At 52.2% G+C, this 17,432-nt stretch overlaps 1 long non-coding RNA gene across 1 annotated transcript in view; it reads right to left on the bottom strand.

The window, feature by feature from the left end:
* Positions 1–663: 663 nt before the first annotated feature.
* The window catches only part of LOC149121292 (uncharacterized), a 90,310-nt gene continuing 73,541 nt past the window's right edge, over positions 664–17,432 (bottom strand). The window contains exon 5 of the long non-coding RNA XR_016223678.1: positions 664–732. This is a non-coding gene — a long non-coding RNA (uncharacterized LOC149121292). The remainder of the gene's footprint in view (positions 733–17,432) is intronic.

The following is a 17,432-nucleotide window of genomic DNA, read 5'->3' as shown; positions in this document are numbered from 1 at the left end:
AGAGGCCCTGTCACCCAGCAAACCAGGGCAGAGACAGCCCCACGGCTGCCAAGGTGCGGCAGGGGACAGGCAGGAGGGGCAGAAAGAGATGCCACCAGGGACAGGGAACCAGGTAGTTCCTTCCCCACTTGGGATTAAAAGTGGTCACCACTGCTCCACCTTGAGCACTGTCATCGGGGAAGCTGGGAGAAGGATGGATGGGAAAACGACACGCGATTAGGAGTAACAGTGGGGCAGGCACCGTGGAGCAGCAGGGCAAGCTGTATCTCCCATCGGAGCGTTTGGGGTTGAGTCCCGCCTCCGTTTCCCATCCAGCTTCCTGCTAATACGCACCCTGGGAGACGAACATGCACTGTGGGAGGCAGTGGGTGATGGTTCAAGTGCTTGGCCCACCCCCCTCCCCGCTGCCACTCATGTGGGAGACCCAGATGGAATTCCAGGCTCCTGGCTTTGGCCTGGCTTAGCCCTGGCTGTTGCAGGCATTTGGGGAGCAAACCAAATGGAAGACCCCCCCACCTCCCCTATACCCATCTCTCTATTGCTAAGTAAACTAAAAAAAAATTTTTTTTTAATGCCAAAAGTAACAGACTAAAAAAAAAAAAGACGCCAAGGGCTTGAGAGAGGCCCCTGGCTCAAGGCACACGTACCCTTCCTCGGTCTCATTGATGATGTCACAGATCTCCATGTTCAGTGTCCAGTCCTTGCTCTGCAAGGAGCCGTCTGTCGCCTTTTCTGTGGAATCAGAAAGAGAGATGGGTTTACATTCTCCTCGAAGAAAGGGGTGGTGCTGGCAGGAAAAGGGGAGAGACCAGACTCCCCCATTCTCTTCCCAAGCAAGATGGGTGGAGCCAACGGGGCTGCTTTCATGAGGGAACACACACTGGGGACAGATCTGGCCCAAGGACTGGCATCCCCTATGGGCGCTGGTTCGGGTCCCAGCTGTTCCACTTCCGATCCAGCTCTCTGCTGTGGTCTGGGAAAGCAGTAGAAGATGGTCCAAGTCCTTGGGCTTCTGCACCCATGTGGGAGACCTGGAAGAAGCTCCTGGCTTTGGATTGACTCAGCTCTGGCTGTTGCGGACACCTGGGGAGTGAACCAGTGGATGGAAGACCTTTTTCTCTGTCTCTCCCTCTCACTGTCTGTAACTCTACCTCTCAAATAAATAAATAAAATCTTAAAAAAAAGAAAAAGGGGAGGGGAGAAAGGACCATCATTTAGTAAACCATGGTGGGTGTGGTATCAGGTGCCATGGGCGCACTGTATCACACCACGCACAAAACAACCTGCTGCCCACTCAGTAGAGGAAAGGACAACTTTTTTTCTTTTTTCTTTTTTCCCCAAAGATTTAGTTTTATTTATTTGAAAGGCAGAGTTACACAGGCAGGATAGGGTGGGGTGGGAGGGAGATCTTCCATCCTCTGGTTCATTCCCCAAACGGCTGCAACAAATCAGGGCTGGGCCAGACTGAAGCCAGGAGCCAGGAGCTTCCTCTGGGTCTCCTACATGGGTGCAGGGGCCCAAGCACTTGGGCCATCTTCTACTGCTTTCCCATGTGCATTAGCAGGTAGCTGGATTGGAAGTGGAGGAGCTGGGACTCGAACCAGCACCAACACAGGATGCCAGTATCACATGCGGTGGCTTTACCCACTACACCACAATGCCGGCCCCTGGACAATCTTTTTTTTAAGATTTATTTTATTTGAAAGAGTTACAGAGAGAGGTAGAGACAGAGAGAGAGGTCTTCTATCTGCTGGTTCACTCCCCAGATGGCTGCAGCAGCCAGAGCTGTGCTGATCCGAAGCCAGGAGTTTCTTCCGGCTCTCCCACGTGGGTGCAGGAGCCCAAGGAATTAGGCCATCCTCCACAGCTATCCCAGGCCATAACAGAGAGCTGGATCAGAAGAGGAACAGCCAGGACTAGAACCGGTGCTCAGAAGGGATGCCGGCACTGCGGGCCAGGGCATTAACCCACTGCGCCACAGCGCCAGCCCCCCATCTGGACAACCTTTTCAACAAACGGTGCTGGGAAAACTGCCTTTCCACATGCAAAAACAAAACAAAAAAAAGAGTGAACCTTTCTCTTGCGCCATATGCACAAATGAATCCCAAGATGTAAACCTAAGAGCGACAGCTGCAGAATTCTTAGAAAACACAGCGGGAAAGGTTCACAGTGTTGGATTTGACAGTGATTTCCTGGTTCGAACACCAAAGGCATAGGCAACAAAATTGTCTCCCATTCCGTGGGAGACAATATTTGCACCTCATGCATGCGGCACAAGGCAGATCTCCAGAACACAGAAAGAACATCTATGATCCCTGACAACAGAACTACCCAGGTTAGAAATGGGGATGGGCAGGTATTTGGCCTAGCGGTTCAGACAGCCCCAACCCACACCAGAGTACCCTATTCCAATCCCATCCCTGGCTCCTGACCCCATCTTCCTGCCAACGCAGACCCTGAGGGGCAGCCGTGAAGGCTCAAGTAATTGAGTCCCTGCCACCCACTTGGTGGACTGAATACCCGGCTCCCAGTCAACCCCAGGCAGGGGTCCTGTGAGCACTCAGGGAGTGAACCAGCAGATGGGAATTTGCTCACTTGTGCCTGTGTGCACTCTCTCTCAAATAAGTAACTTAAAAATAAATACGGGCCGGCGCCGCGGCTCACTAGGCTAATCCTCCGCCTTGTGGCGCCGGCACACCGGGTTCTAGTCCTGGTCGGGGCGCCAGATTCTGTCCTGGTTGCCCCTCTTCCAGGCCAGCTCTCTGCTGTGGCCTGGGAGTGCAGTGGAGGATGGCCCCAGTGCTTGGGCCCTGCACCCAATGGGAGACCAGGATAAGTACCTGGCTCCTGCCATCAGATCAGCGCGGTGCGCCGGCCGCCGCGCACCAGCCGCGGCGGCCATTGGAGGGTGAACCAATGGCAAAGGAAGACCTTCCTCTCTGTCTCTCTCTCTCACTGTCCACTCTGCCTGTCAAAAAAATAAAAAAATTAAAAAAAATAAATAATAAATACGTAAAATTGAGAAAAGTCTTGAACAGCCAGTTTTCCAAAGAAGATATGTTAGTAGCCAAGAAATACACGGAAAGGTGTTTAACACCACTAAGCATTAGGGAAATGCAGATCAAAACCACAGTGAGGTGGCATATGCTATCAATTAGGATGGTTATCACCATAAATATGTAGGTAGATAGATGGATGGATGGATGGATGGATGGATGGATAGATAGCAGGTGTTACTGAGAATGTGGAAGAACTGAAACCCCTGTGCACGGCAGGTGGGAAAGTACACAGTGCAGCCACCCTGACGAGCCCTCAAAACCAGATACCTATGGAACTGTTTCCACTCGCCAAGATATGGGATCAACCTAAGTGCCCACAGTGGGAGGAAGAGAGAATGAAATGGTGGCATAAACACTCGAGGTAATATTACTCAGCCATGAAAAAGAGTGATATCTTGACATCTGCTGCAGCTGAGTGGACTTGGAGGTCGTTATGTTAAGTGGTATAGGCTGGACATAGGGAGACAAATAACACACTTATGCTCTAAGTATAAATTTTTTTTTTAAAAAGTCAATCTGAGCTTTGATAGTGATTACCACAGGGTGGGAATGGGGGTGGGGGTGGGGGAGAGGAGGTTGGAAAAGGTGGGAAATAATAGATTCTCCTGTTCCTCAGCACAGTGGGGCACCTGGTTCACAACAATGTATCGGATACTGCAGGAGGAACTGGAAGGGAGGGCTGGGTAAGCCCAAACACAGAGAAGGGGATGCAAACGCTAATTCTGGATTGGATATATGTATGGGATATATGTATGCTATGCTGTGTTGAAATGCTGCACGGTACCCCATAAAAATGTGCAAGTATTACATTTAGTCACTAGTTAAGCTGCCGCCTGCAGTGCCAGCATCCCATATTGGCATCAGTTCTAGTCCCGGCTGCTCCACTTCCGATCCAGCTCTCTGATATAGCCTGAGAAAGCAGTGGAAGATGGCCCAAGTCCTTGGACCCCTGCACCCACATGGGAGACCTGGAAGAAGTTCCTGACTCCTGGCTTCGGATCAACTCAGCTCCAGCTGCTGCGGCCATCTGGGGAGTGAACCAGCAGATGAAAGACCTCTCTGTCTGTCTCTCTCTCTCTCTTCCTCCCTCCCTCCGCCTCTCTGTAACTCCGCTTTTCAAATAAATAAAAATAAGTATTTAAAAAAAATGAATTGTAAGCAGGGTCTCACAAAGGTACTTGAACACTCATGTTCACAGTAGCAGCGTCACTCACAATAGCCGTAAAGTGGGAACAACCCAAGTGTCCACCCACAGCGGAATGGAGAAACAAAGTATGCTACAGGCCTGCAACGGTAGCTCACTGGTCTCAAAACAGGAGGGGATCTGACACCTGCTCCAACGTGGCTGAACCCGAGGACACTGTGCTGAGTGACATAAGCAATCACAAAAGGACAAAGTGTGGGGCCGGCGCTGTGGCACAGCAGGTTAAACTGCCGCCTGTGACACCAGCATCCTACATGGATGGGTTTGAGACCCGGCTGCTCCACTCGCAATCTAGATCCCTGCTAATGAGCCTGGAAAAGCAGTGGAAGATGGCCACAAGTGTCTGGGCCCCTGCACCCACGTGGGAGTTCCGGATGAAGTTCCTGGATCCTGGCTTCATCCTGACACAGCCCCTGCCATTTTGGCCATTTAGGGAGTGAATCAGTGGATGAAGATTCTCCTCCCTCTCACTCTGTAACTCTGCCTTTCAAATAAATAAACAGCAAATATTAAAAAAAAAAACAAACACAAGGGCTGACATTGTAGTATAGTGGGTAAAGCTACCACCTGCTTTACTAGTATCCCATGTGGGCATGAGTCCGAGTCCTGGCTGCTCCACTTCCAATCCAGCTCCCTGCTAATGTGCCTGGGAAATCAGTAGAAGATGACCTAAGTGCTTGGGTGCCTGCATTTGGGAAGTGAACCAGCTGATGGAAGATTTTCTCTCTCTCCCTCTCCCCCCTCCCTGTGTGTGTGTGTGTGTGTGTGTGTGTGTGTGTAACTCTGTCTTTCAAGTGAATAAATAATCTTTAAAAAAAATTCAGGGGTCAGAATTGTGGCACAGTGGGTAAAGCCACCACCTGCAATGCCAGCATCCCACAAGGGCACCAGTTCAAGTTCTGGCTGCTCCACTTTGGTTCCAGCTCCTTGCTTATGGCCTGGGAAAAGCAGCAGAAAATGGCCCAGGTGTTTGGGCCCTTTCTACCCATGTGAGAAACCCAGATGAAACTCCTGGCTCTTGGCTTTGGCCTGACCCAGAGCCAGCTGTTGCGGCCATCTCGGGGAGTGATCAAGCAGATGGAAGATCTTTCTCTCTCATCTCGCCCTCTCTTTCTGTAAATCTTTCAATTAAATAAATAAATAAATTTAACAAGTTCCACCCTCACCTGGCTTGGAGGCCATGTTTAAAAAAAAAAAAAAGAAGAGAAAAACCAAAAGGACAAAGTATGATTCCACTCATATGAGACACTCAGGAGAATCGCATTTGGAGAGAGGAAGTAGCAGAGCGGCTGTCAGACGTGGGGAGCCAGTGTTTAATGGGCAGAGCTGTAGCCGGGGAAGATGGAAGTCCCATGGAGCTGGATGGTGATGATGGTTCCCTCACAGAGCGAATGTACTTAACCACTGAGCTGCACACTTAAAATGGCTATGACGGTAAATTTTATGTTATCTATATTCTACTACAAAAATTAAAAAAAGTCATCGAAAGGAAAAGAAAAAAGTATGCATGAGCCGATGGCCTGCTGGGCTGGAGGGAACAGGGAGACGCAGCCCGCTTGCCAGGGCATGCCGACAGTCCGGAGAAGCAGAGGGAACAGCAGGCCCTGGACTGGGACCAGTGTCACCTGAGTCCCTGCCCTTTGGGCTATGAGCTCCGGGCCACATCTCCCTTGGCTTCTGCTTATGTCGGAGAGGTGATCTTGTCAGCATTCCCAGCCTGGCTGCCCATGAGCACCACCTGGGGAGCTTGGGCACACAACACCACCTGAGCCTCAGCCCCACAGGTTCTGATTTGAATGGCACAGCATGGCACCAAGCAATAAGATTCTTTTAAATGTTTCCTGGGTGATTCCTCTATGCAGCGAGTTTGGGGATCCTGCTCTGTCTCATGCCCTGCCCCTGTGCTCTCTCTAGCTGGGGAGAGAGATATAGGGACATGGGTGCTTCCTCTGGGTGGTCGCAGACTCTGGCCTGTCTGTCTCTGTATGCCCCCACCTCCTTTTTAAAAAGATTTACTTATTTATTTGAGAGGCAGAGTTACAGAGAGAGGAAGAGACAGGGAGAGAGAGGTCTTCCATCTGCTGGTTCACTCCCCAAATGGTTGTAATGGCTGGAGCTGGGCCAATCCAAAGCCAGGAACCAGGAGCTTCTTCTGGGTCTGCCACATGGGTGCAGGGGGATAAGGCACTTGGGCCATCTTCCACAGCTTTCCCAGGCCATAGCAGAGAGCTGGATCAGAAAAGGAGTAGCCAGGACAGGAAGCAGTGCCCATATGGAATGCCGGCACTGCAGGTGGAGGCTTAACCTACTACACCACAGCACTGGCCCTGGGTGCCCTGCTTGAAGAGCCCGCTGTCTGGCACGCTGTCTGTTGGTTCCCTCTGCAGCCTCTTGGCACCAGGGCACAGGTGTGCAAGTGCTCAGAGTGCTGTGGCTGTCCTCTGTCCCAGGCCAAGCTGGACTATCCCAGGACCGACTGCCTGTCTGCCTCTTCCCATAATCCCCTCTGAAGGCAGGGACTTAACAGCTCTCTCTCCTTAGCTCTAAGGATTGTGCATGGTACACTCCAGGCTTCTGTCAATCTCAAGGAAACGGCTCTGGGACCACGTGGTTGTACTTAAAGTCACAGACAAGGGCAGGCATTTGGAGCAGCCATTAAAACGCCACTTGGGACCCCTGCATCCCACATCGGAGCACTTGGGTCCGAGTCCTGGCCTTGCTTCTGCTTCCAGCTTCCTGCCTAAAGGGCACCTGTGGAGACAGCAGATGGAGGCTCACGTACTTGGGTCCCTGCCACCCACACATGGGAGACCCACACTGAGTTCCAGGCTCCTGGCTAGGGCCTGGTCCAGCTCCACCTGTTGCAGGTAACTATTTGGGGAGCAAACCAGCCGATGGAAGACCTCTCTGTGTGCACCTTTCAAGCAAGATGAAAATAAATACAGGCAAGGGAAAAAGAAAACAAAGTTGCAGAAGGAGAAACACAGCCCTGAGAGTGGGCGTGAGTTGATTCTCTGGGCTCTCCAGAGACAGGGCAGGGTCCTGAAGCAGTTGGCAATAATGGCTCCCTGTAGGTGGCTGGCATCAGTTTCGCCCTCTGCCTGGCTCATAGAAGCCTATGGCCCTCACTGGTCACCCCTTGAATGCTGCTCCTTCCTCCCGGCCCCCTTCACCACCGGAGAGGTGGATAATTCGGCTGTTTTCTCCTCATCCTCATCAAACAGAAGAGGCTGAATGTGCAAGGCTAAAACCAGGCTTCTTTTCCTTCTGGTGCTGGGCTGTTCCTAAAGTCGCACCTTTTAACTTCAAAGGGCAGGAAGCAGCAGCCAGGAAGCCAAGCCACTGGACTGTGAGGCCCCTCCCAGCAGGGTTGCCCTAGGTTTCTGACTGCTGGGGAGGGGCGGGTGGGAGGCGCAGCCGTGTCCAGGAGAGAACTGTCGCTGCTGTCAGGGTCAAGGTGCCAGGGCATCCTGGCCCTTGTCCATACCAGGTGGGAGGCAGCCTTTCTGAAAGACCACAATGCCATGGCAACAGCATCCAGAGGACAAGCCACTCTTGAGCTGGGGTTTAATGGGAGCTGAATCTGATCACCCCCAGCCCTCCACAGCCCTGTCCTATCCAGCCTTTGGCCAACAGCATCACCACAGAGGCTGGCACTCTGCAACCAGGGGCAGTGGATCCTTGACCCTAACCCATCCCCAGCTCTGGGCCACGCCAGGTTTTATTTTTGCGTTTATGCGACCAAAGACACGGGGAGGGGGAGGGGGGCACTGAACTCAGGCTTTCCTCTGGCCTGGGGACGGGAAGGAGTGAGACTGGTGCCCGTACTGAGTGGCCTTAGTGTTCCCTTTTGCTGGGGAGTCTTTTATATGAGGAGGAGAGAGAGCTGATTTACCCTCCTTTGTCAGCCTCCCTGGCGGAGCCAGACCCTCGCGGCCGTGTTTGTGCAGCGTTCCCTGCATGGCGGGGGCAGGGCGGGGGCAGAGAAAGAAGTGTTCTTTCGGCATTGGCTTTTCATAATCCAAATGAGTCTTTATCTTTTAGCTCAGAAACTCAGAATCGCAGTAATTGAATAGCACACGCTGACATTGCGGACAAGTTATCATGCCTCTGAACTCCTCCCAGGTTTTTATTAGAGGGAAGCAGAGGGTGAATATAAAGTTAATGGATTCTGCCGCTGAACCGACCTTGGAAATGAGGTTTCATTGATTTAATATTTCCTCTATTAAGCCTCCCAAGACTGTGTCCCTCATGGCCCTGCCCAAGTGTAATCTCGGTCTGCCGCAGCCAGACTTGTGTGAAGGGGATGACAAGGTACATGGCGGGGCCCCACCCCCACCCCCAGGCCACCTCCCACGCAGGGACACCTGGCCTCTCCCCTGGATGGCTGGGATGGGGCCACACAGCCAGAGCTGCTTCCTAAAGGATGGGCCTCCCGCCAGGAGGCTGCTGGCCCCAGACAAAACCCACACTGTGCCTGAACTTGACCTGGGAGTGAATCACCTCTTCCCAGCACTGACACCTTAGAGGGGAAGGGAGTGGGACAAGTCCTGGTCTATCTGGCTCTTAACCCTCGCTGACCCGGAAGTGCTTTTGCATCTCTCCCTTGCCCTCTCCACGGCCTCCTTGCTTGCCAGGCTGGTGCCATCAGAGGACTTTTTGGTTACGATCTCCCCAAACCTTGGAGCAGGCTAGGTTTAGTCCAGTGGTTAAGACATGAAGATACCCACATTCGACATCAGGGAGTCTGGCTCTGGATCCAGCTTTCTGCTGCTGACGTAGACGACACAGAGGCAGCAGCCATGTCTCAAATGCCTCCTACATGGGAGACCTGGATTGAGTTCCTGGGTTTGGCTCCAGCCCGGGGGTGGGGGGGCTGGCGCTGTGGCGTAGTTGGCTAAGCCTCTGACTGTGGCCCCTGCATCCCTATGGGTGTCGCTTCGCATCTTGGCTTCTTCTCTTCTGATCCAGCTCTCTGCTGTGGCCTGGGAAAGCAGTGGAAGATGACCCAAGTGCTTGGGCCCCTGCACCCACATGGGAGACCTCTAAGAAGCTCCTGGCTCCAGCTGTTGTGGCCATTTGGGGAGTGAATCAGTGGATGGAAGATCTCTTTCTTTTTCTCTCTCTCACTCTCTGTAATTCGGCCTCTTAAATAAATAATAAAAAAAAAAAGATCTGCCCGAGTGTCAGGATCCTTCCAAGAGCCCTGCTCAATGCTGAGTGTTATGGCATAGTGGGTAAAGCCGCCCACCCTCAATGCCGGCACCCCATACAGGTGTGCAGGGGGCTCCACTTCCTACCCAGCTCCTTGCTGATGGTCTGGGAAAGCAGCGGAGGACGACCCAACTACTTGGGCCCCTGCCACCCACATGGGAGACCAGGTAGAAGCTCCTGGCCCTGGCTATTGCAGCCATCTTGGGAGTGAACCAGGGATGCAGGATCTCTCTCTCTCTCTCTCTTTCTCTCTTCCCCCTCCCAGTCCTCACCACTGTCTCTCCCTCTCTTCTAGCTCTGACTTTCAAATAAATAAGTCTTTTTAAAAAAATGCAAACTAGAGGCAGTTGCACAAACGTGGGGGTAATATCTATATTCTTGGAGGATGTTGTCACTCCTTGTAAGAATAGCTTGTTTGGGTGGGTGAGTTCTAGTACATTATGCAAAAAGCAAGTGCAGCCAGTGAAACCCAGACATTTCCAGCTTACGCAGAGGCCATCTAGATTAGTATTTGAGGATCTGTGGAAGAGTGGATTGTATTAAGTCTTGGCGGAAGTGATGGTGACTGTGCCCCTCTCCTGTACCGACAGGATGGGGCAGTCCTGGAATTCACCTAAGACATGAGATTCAGATCCACGCTCAGGCTCTGCCGGCAGATGGAGCAAAAGTATGCAAACATCCACGTTTCAGAGAGTGATAGGCCTGAGATCAAATTTTTTTTTTAGATTTATTTATTTGAAAGATGGAGCTAGAGAGAGGCAGGGGGGGGGAGAGACAGAAAGAGAGAGAGTTTTCTATCTGCTGGTTCACTCCACAGATGGCCCCAATAACCACAGCTGGGTCAATAGGAAGCCAGGAGCCAGGAGCTTCTTCTGAGTCTCCCACGTGGGTGCAGGGTCCAAGCACTTGGACCATCTTCTACTGCTTTCCCAGGACACAGTAGAGAGCTGGATTGGAAGTGGAGCAGTGGGGATTCGAACCAGCACCCATACAAGATGCTGGCACTGCAGGTGGCGACCCTACCTGCTAAGCCACAGCACTGCCCCCTCCCCATGCTCATTTTTTAATTGGGTAGTTTTTTGTTGTTGAATTGTCGAAGTTGTTTATATACATTCTGGATAGTAATCCCTTGTCACATATATAATTTAACAATTTGTTTTATATTTACTTGAAAGGCAGACAGACAGGGAGAGACAGAGATAGGTCGACAGATCTTCCATCCGCTGGTTTACTCCCCGATGCCTGCAACAGCCAGAAGCCGGGAGCCTGGAACCCTATCCAGGTCTCCCATGTGAGCAGCAGACACTAAAGTACTTGAGTCCTCACTGCTGCCTCCCAGGGCATGCGTTAGCGGGAAGCTGGATCGGAAGCAGAGCCAGGACCCAACCTCAGGGGCTCCAACATGGGGTATGGGTGTGCCACGCAGTGACTTGACACCTGCCCTCAACTTCACAGTTCAATGCAGTGGGCAGTCTTTCCACTCTCTTGATGATGTCCTTTCAGGCACATACTTTTTTTTATGGGAATTCTTTTTTTTTTTTCTTATTTGACAGGCAGAGTTAGACAGTGAGTGAGTGAGTGAGAGAGAAAGAGAGAGAGAGAGAGAAAGTTTTCTTTCCATTGGTTCACCCCCCCAAATGGCCATTACAGCCGGAGCTACGCCAATCCGAAGCCAGGAGCCAGGTGCTTCTCCTGGTCTCCCATGCAGATGCAGGAGCCCAAGGACTTGGGCCATCTTACACTGCCTTCCCGGACCACAGCAGAGAGCTGGACTGGAAGAGGAGCAACCAGGACTAGAACCTGGTGCCCAAATGGGATGCTGGTGCCACAGGTGGAGGATTAACCAAGTGAGCCATGGCACCAGCCCCACACATATGTTTTTAATTCCAATGAAGTCCTATGTATCTATTCATTTTCTTTTGCTGTCTATGCTTTTGGTGTCATATTCGAGACATCATTGCTAAATCCGATGCCATGAAGATTTTTCCCTGCTTTCTTCCAAAACTTTTTTTTTAAAGATTTATTTTCTTGGCCAGCGCCGCGGCTCAATAGGCTAATCCTCCGCCTTGTGGCGCAGGTACACCGGGTTCTAGTCCCGGTTGGGGCGCCGGATTCTGTCCCGGTTGCCCCTCTTCCAGGCCAGCTCTCTGCTGTGGCCAGGGAGTGCAGTGGAGGATGGCCCAGGTGCTTGGGCCCCTGCACCCCATGGGAGACCAGGAAAAGCACTTGGCTCCTGGCTCCTGCCATCGGATCAGCGCAGCGCGCCGGCCGTGGTGGCCATTGGAGGGTGAACCAACGGCAAAGGAAGACCTTTCTCTCTGTCTCTCTCTCTCTCACTGTCCACTCTGCCTGTCAAAAAAAAAAGATTTATTTTCTTTATTTGAAAGGTAGAGTTACAGAGAAGGGCAGAGAGAGAGAGAGAAAGAAAGAGGGATGGAGGGAGGGAGGGGAGGAAGTCTTCCTCCATTGGTTCACTCCCCAGATGGCTGCAACAGCTGGAGCTGTGCTGATCGAAAGCCAGGGGCCAGGAGCTTCTTCCAGGTCTCCCACGTGGGTGCAGGGGCCCAAGGACTTGGCCCCTCTTCCACTGCTGTCCCAGGCCACAGCAGAGAGCTGGATCGGAAGTGGAGCAGCCAGGTCTTGAAACGGCACCCAGATGGGACGCTGGCACTGCAGGCAGCGGCTCTACCTGTTACGCCACAGCACCAGCCCCTTCTTCAAATACATTTTATATATATATATATTTTTTTTTGCTCATTTTTTTAGGTCTTTGATCCATCTGGAGTTAATTTAAAAAAAAAGTATTTGAAAGGCAGAGAGAGAGAGAGAGAGCTCCCATCCAAAAATCATTCCTATGCAGTTTAACTCTCCAAATGCCCACGAAGGCTGGGCCAGGAGCCAGAAACTCAATCCAGGTCTCCCATGTGGGCAGCAGGGACCCAAACACTTGAGTTATCACTGCTGCCTCCTGGAGTCCACAGCACAGGAAACTGGGGTGAGGAGCCAGAGCCAGGAGTCCAGCTCATGCACTCTGATAAGGGACCTGGGCATCCCAACCAAGGTCTTAACAGCAAGGCCAGATGCCCAGTCCTGGAGCTGATTTTTGTATATGGTGTAAGATAAGGGTGGAACGTCATACTTTTGCATGTTGATAGCATTTTCCCAGCTCCATCTGTCCCCACTAAATAGGCTTGGCACCTTTATTGAAAATCAATTAATAAATGGGGGGGTTATTTTATTCCACTGGCTATGCTAGTGTCACTTTTTTTTTTTTTAAGATTTAATATTTACTTAAAAGGCAGAGTTTCAGAGAGGGAGGGAGAGAAGGAGAGAGGAAGGGAGGGAGGAAGGGAGGGAGGGAGGAAGGGAGGGAGAGAGAGAGAGAGAGAGACAAAGTTCCCCATCTGCTGTTTCATTCCCCAAATGGCCACAACAGCTGGAGCTGAGCTGATCCAAAGCCAGGAGTCAGGAGCTTCTTCAAGGTCTGCCACATGGGTGCAGGGGCCCAAGGACTTGGGCCATCTTCTATTGTCTTCCCAGGCCACAGCAGAGCTGGATTGGAAGTGGAGCAGCCGGGACTCGAACCAGTGCCCACACTGGCAAAACCAGCACTGCACGTGGCAGCTTTACCCACTAGGCCACAGCACCGGCCCCCATACTGCTTTAGTAGCCTCAGTTTTATAGTAAGTTCTGAAACCAGGAAAGTGTGAACCCTCCAGCTCTGCTTTTTTCTAAGCTTTTTTTCTGCCTTTTTTTTAGCTGACTGCGTAGGTTCCCCTAAGATCTCATGTGAATCTCAGGATGGATTTTTCTATTTCTGCAAAATATGTCATTGGGATCTGGAATGGGATTGAACTGTATCTATAACTTAAGGTAGTATCATCATCTTCAAAACAGTAAGTCTTGCAGGGTAGATGTTGAACCCAGGGTTAAAACGCATTCTATATTGGACAACCTGCATGCGATGCCCGGTCCCGGCTCCTCCTTCAGCTTCCTGGTCAGTGTAGACCCTGGGAGGCAGGGATGGCTCAAGGAACTGAATTGCTGCCACCATGTGGGAGACCTGGGGTTGAGTTCCTGGTCGCCAGCTTCAGACTTGGCCATGTGAGCAACTGCAGAGTGAACCAGCAGACGACAGCCTCCCTGCCTCTCAAATAAATAAATGCTTACAATTATTGTCTTGGGGCCAGCGCTGTGGCGTAGTGGGTAAATCCACCGCCTGCAGCACTGGCATCCCATATGGGCACCGGTTCGAGTCCCGGCTGCTCCACTTCCCATCCAGCTCTCTGCTATGGCCTGGGAAAGCAGTAGAAGATGACCCAAGTCCTTGGGCCTCTGCACCCACATGGGAGACCTGGAAGAAGCTCCTGGCTCCTGGCTTCAGATCAGCACAGCTCCAGCCATCATGGCCATTGGGGGAGTGAACCAGCAGATGGAAAACCCCGCCCCCCGCCCGCCTCTCCTTCTCTCTGTGTAACTCTGACTTTCAAATAAATAAATAAATCTTTAAAAAATTGTCTTCCTATCCATGAAGATAACATTTCTTTCCATTTATTTGTACCTTCTTTAATTTCAGCAAAGTTTTTAATATTTTCAGTGCACAAGTTGTTTAGCCACCTTGGTTAATTCCTAGGTATTTTATTCTTTTAGATGCTATTCCAAATGAAATTCTTAAAAAAATTTACACTTAACTTTTTTCTTTTTAGATGAAAGCAACACACATAGAGAGAGAGAGAGAGAGAGAGAGAGAGAGAGAGAAATCTTCCATCTGCATGTTTACTCCCCAAATGCCCACAACTCAATCAGGTCTCCTATGTGGGTGGAAGAACCCAAGTACCTAGGACATTACCTGCTGCCTCCCAGGGCGCACATCAGCAGGAAGCTGGAATTGGAAGTGGAACTGGGACTCGAACCCAGGCACTCTGACACAGAACGTGGGTGCCCCAAATGCCATCTTAACCACTCTTCCAAATGCCTACTCTGAAACTGTTTCCTCAATTTCTTTTTTCGGTTGTTCATTGTTACTATATATAAACACAGATTTTTTTAATAAGGCAGAGAGAGAGAGATCTGCCATCTGCTGGTTCACTCCCCAAATGGCTACATAGCCAAGGCTGAACCAGGTCAAAACCAGGGGCCAGGAACTCCATCAGGGTGACAGGGACCCAAGTATTGGGCCAGCTTTTACTGCCTCCTGGGGTGCATTAGAGAAAGTTGGATCAGAAGCATGGAGTAGCCGGGACTTGAACCAGGCACCTATTATGCCACAATGCCCAGCCCTTGTCTTTCCTCCCTTCTTCCCTTCCTTTCTTTGTTGGGAATGCAACCGATTTCTGCGTGTTGATATTGTATGATATAACTTGGCTGAATTTATTTCTCAGCTCTAACAGTTGGTACGGCCTCCTCAGAGCGCTAAAGTCCTGCCATCTGCAGAGATTTCACTCCTTGCCTTGCCATTTGGATGTCTTATTTCTTTTGCTTCCCCAATTGCTCTCGCTAGAATTTCCAATACTGTGTTGAGCAGGACGGGGGAGAGTAGGCAGCCTTGCATCGGCATGCACTTTTGCAGAGACCCAATCAAGAACAAACAAGGCTGGTGCTGGTGCTGGTGCTATGGTGTAGCGGGTAAATCCGCTGCTTGCAGCGCCGGCATCCCATATGGATGCCGGTTCGAGTCCCGGCTGCTCCACTTCTGATCCAGCTCTCTGCTATGGCCTGGGAAAGCAGTGGAAGATGGCCCAAGTCCTTGGGCCCCTGCACCCATGTGGGAGACCCAGAAGAAGCTCCTGGCTCCCGGCTTTGGATTGGCGCAGCTCCGGCTGTTGTGACCAATTGGGGAGTGAACCAGCGGATGGAAGAACTCTCTCTCTGCCTCTCCTTCTCTCTCTCTGCCTAACTCTGACTTTCAAATAAATATTAAAAAAAAAAAAGAAACAAACAAACAAAAAAAAAACAAAACAAGGCTGAAGAACTCCCTGGGTCCCTCATGCTGGAGAGCAAAGTGGAGCCACGCCCACACAGGAGGACTGTGCCAGCCCGGGTGAGCCCACATGGCGGCCTGCTGGATCCCACATCCTCTCCAGGGCCCTCCCTTGTTCCCGCTCCCGAGGCACGCCCTCTGATGGCTGCAGCATCACGCGGTGCAGCCCTGGCCACCACTGAGATCTCAAGACGACTCCAAGGTCCTGAGATGTTCTTCAACTCCGCGAGGCATGGGCGCATTCCCAGCCCCCACCCTGGACTTGAAGCTGGCGGGAGGCGGGGCATCCCCAGGACAGTGTGTGACCACAGACCCTCACACACTGCTGGGGGGCGGGGCAGAGGGGCGGTCTCTGTGTTTTCCCTTTGGGCTTAGAAGCAGGAGACACTCCGAGAAGGGAGTGGGGTGGACTCAGACTGGGTGAGCCCAGGGCAGTCACCACCACACCTCTCCCACGTCTGTAAAGCACTTACTCCCACAGTCACTGTGGCAGAGTAAACACGGGGCAGAGCCCCCCCCCCCCGCCGCCACCTCCACCGGCTGGGGCACCGTTCCTCCCTCTGCAGCCCAGGGTCATCCACGGAAGGTACGGCTATGGTTACTGCAGCTCTTCTGCAAAGAGGGCCCCCTCCTCGCCCCTCCGGCAGCATCCCGTGTCACCACTGCCACCTGCAGGTAGAGTGCGCCACAAGCATGCTCACCAGATTTGAGCCCTGGGAGCTGCAGCCTTTTGGATTTCCGGGTTTGTGAGCTGCGAACTCACAGAAGCTTCCCTCCCAGAACAACGCCCCCCGCCCCCCCACCCCGAACTTGGCTTGGTTCACCTGCACGGTGAAGGCGCAGCCAGGGCACAGTCTCCCCGAGCATCAAATGTCCAAACTCCAAGAGGTCTTACAGAGCATGGCCCGCAAAGGGTCCCTCCCACTCCACTTCCTGGCCCTTGGGGAATGAGCACGCAGGGAGCAGGGGATGCTGTCAAACTCCTAGCTCCCTGCCCCTAACCTCCACCGAGCCACGGATCCCAAATCTTCCCCAGGCAAAGGCACTCATCCGTCTCAAGCAGAAGCAGAGAAAGAGAAGGGAGAAGGAGCACCACACCAGGGCTAGGTGCTTTGCACATGCTGGAGCAACCACCCCCCTCACCTTGTCCTCCAGAAAACAGGATCTTGCTTGCCGAGGTAAAGCAACCAAGGGCCAGCAAGTTGACCAGCTGCCCAGTGCGTGGCTGGCAGGTGGTGGCACTCCCAACCACGTGACCCAGGCCATCTTGGACCCTGACCCATCTCCAGAGAGAGGGCAGTGGGGGCCAGGGAGGCCCCGGCCTCTAAGGCAGACTGTGGAGAGCTCTGGGATGCACAGGCAGGGGAAGGCTGGAGACCCCAGGCTTTGCGGTATAACCGCGCGTGTTGGCAGACGTTTGGTTGCAGCAAACTAAGTACCGAGTCGACTTTTCCCCCTTGCTCTGCTTTTCTTGTTTTATTAATAGACTTTAATTTTGGAATAATTTGAGATCTACCAAACCGCTGCACAGGAAGTCCCCATAGGCCCTCCTCCCAGCATCTCTGACGTTAGCGTCTTCTGTAACCGCGGTACACTGGCCAAAACGAAACAATTAACGGTAGCACGGCGCTGTTAAAACTCCAGACATTACTCGGATTTCTCTGGTATTTCCAAGATCCAAGCAGGCTACCATGGTGCACTTAATTTTCTCCTGCTTTAAGCGTCTGTTTTCTTTAAAGATCGCTGAGTTTGCAGACTCGCCAGCGTCCCCCCACTGGAGAGCTGGGATCGGCAGGGATTGCTCTGTGCAAGCCCGGCTTCCACACCCAGCCCTGTTAGGGTCCCCGCCGCGGCCGGCCGGCTGCCCACTCGCCACACAAAGGAACCCTTCAGGCCAGCCAAGCAACAGAGAACACAGAAGCTTGTTAGCCACACAGGCCCCGGGCTGCTGACCCAAGTTCTTTTTTAACTGGAA

Source organism: Oryctolagus cuniculus, chromosome 17 (genome assembly GCF_051225735.1).
Source record: "Oryctolagus cuniculus isolate XC-2025 breed Fujian yellow rabbit chromosome 17, ASM5122573v1, whole genome shotgun sequence".
Taxonomy (NCBI): Eukaryota; Metazoa; Chordata; class Mammalia; order Lagomorpha; family Leporidae; genus Oryctolagus; species Oryctolagus cuniculus.
The sequence above is the reverse complement of the archived record's forward strand: the minus strand, read 5'-3'. Positions and strand labels throughout refer to the sequence as shown.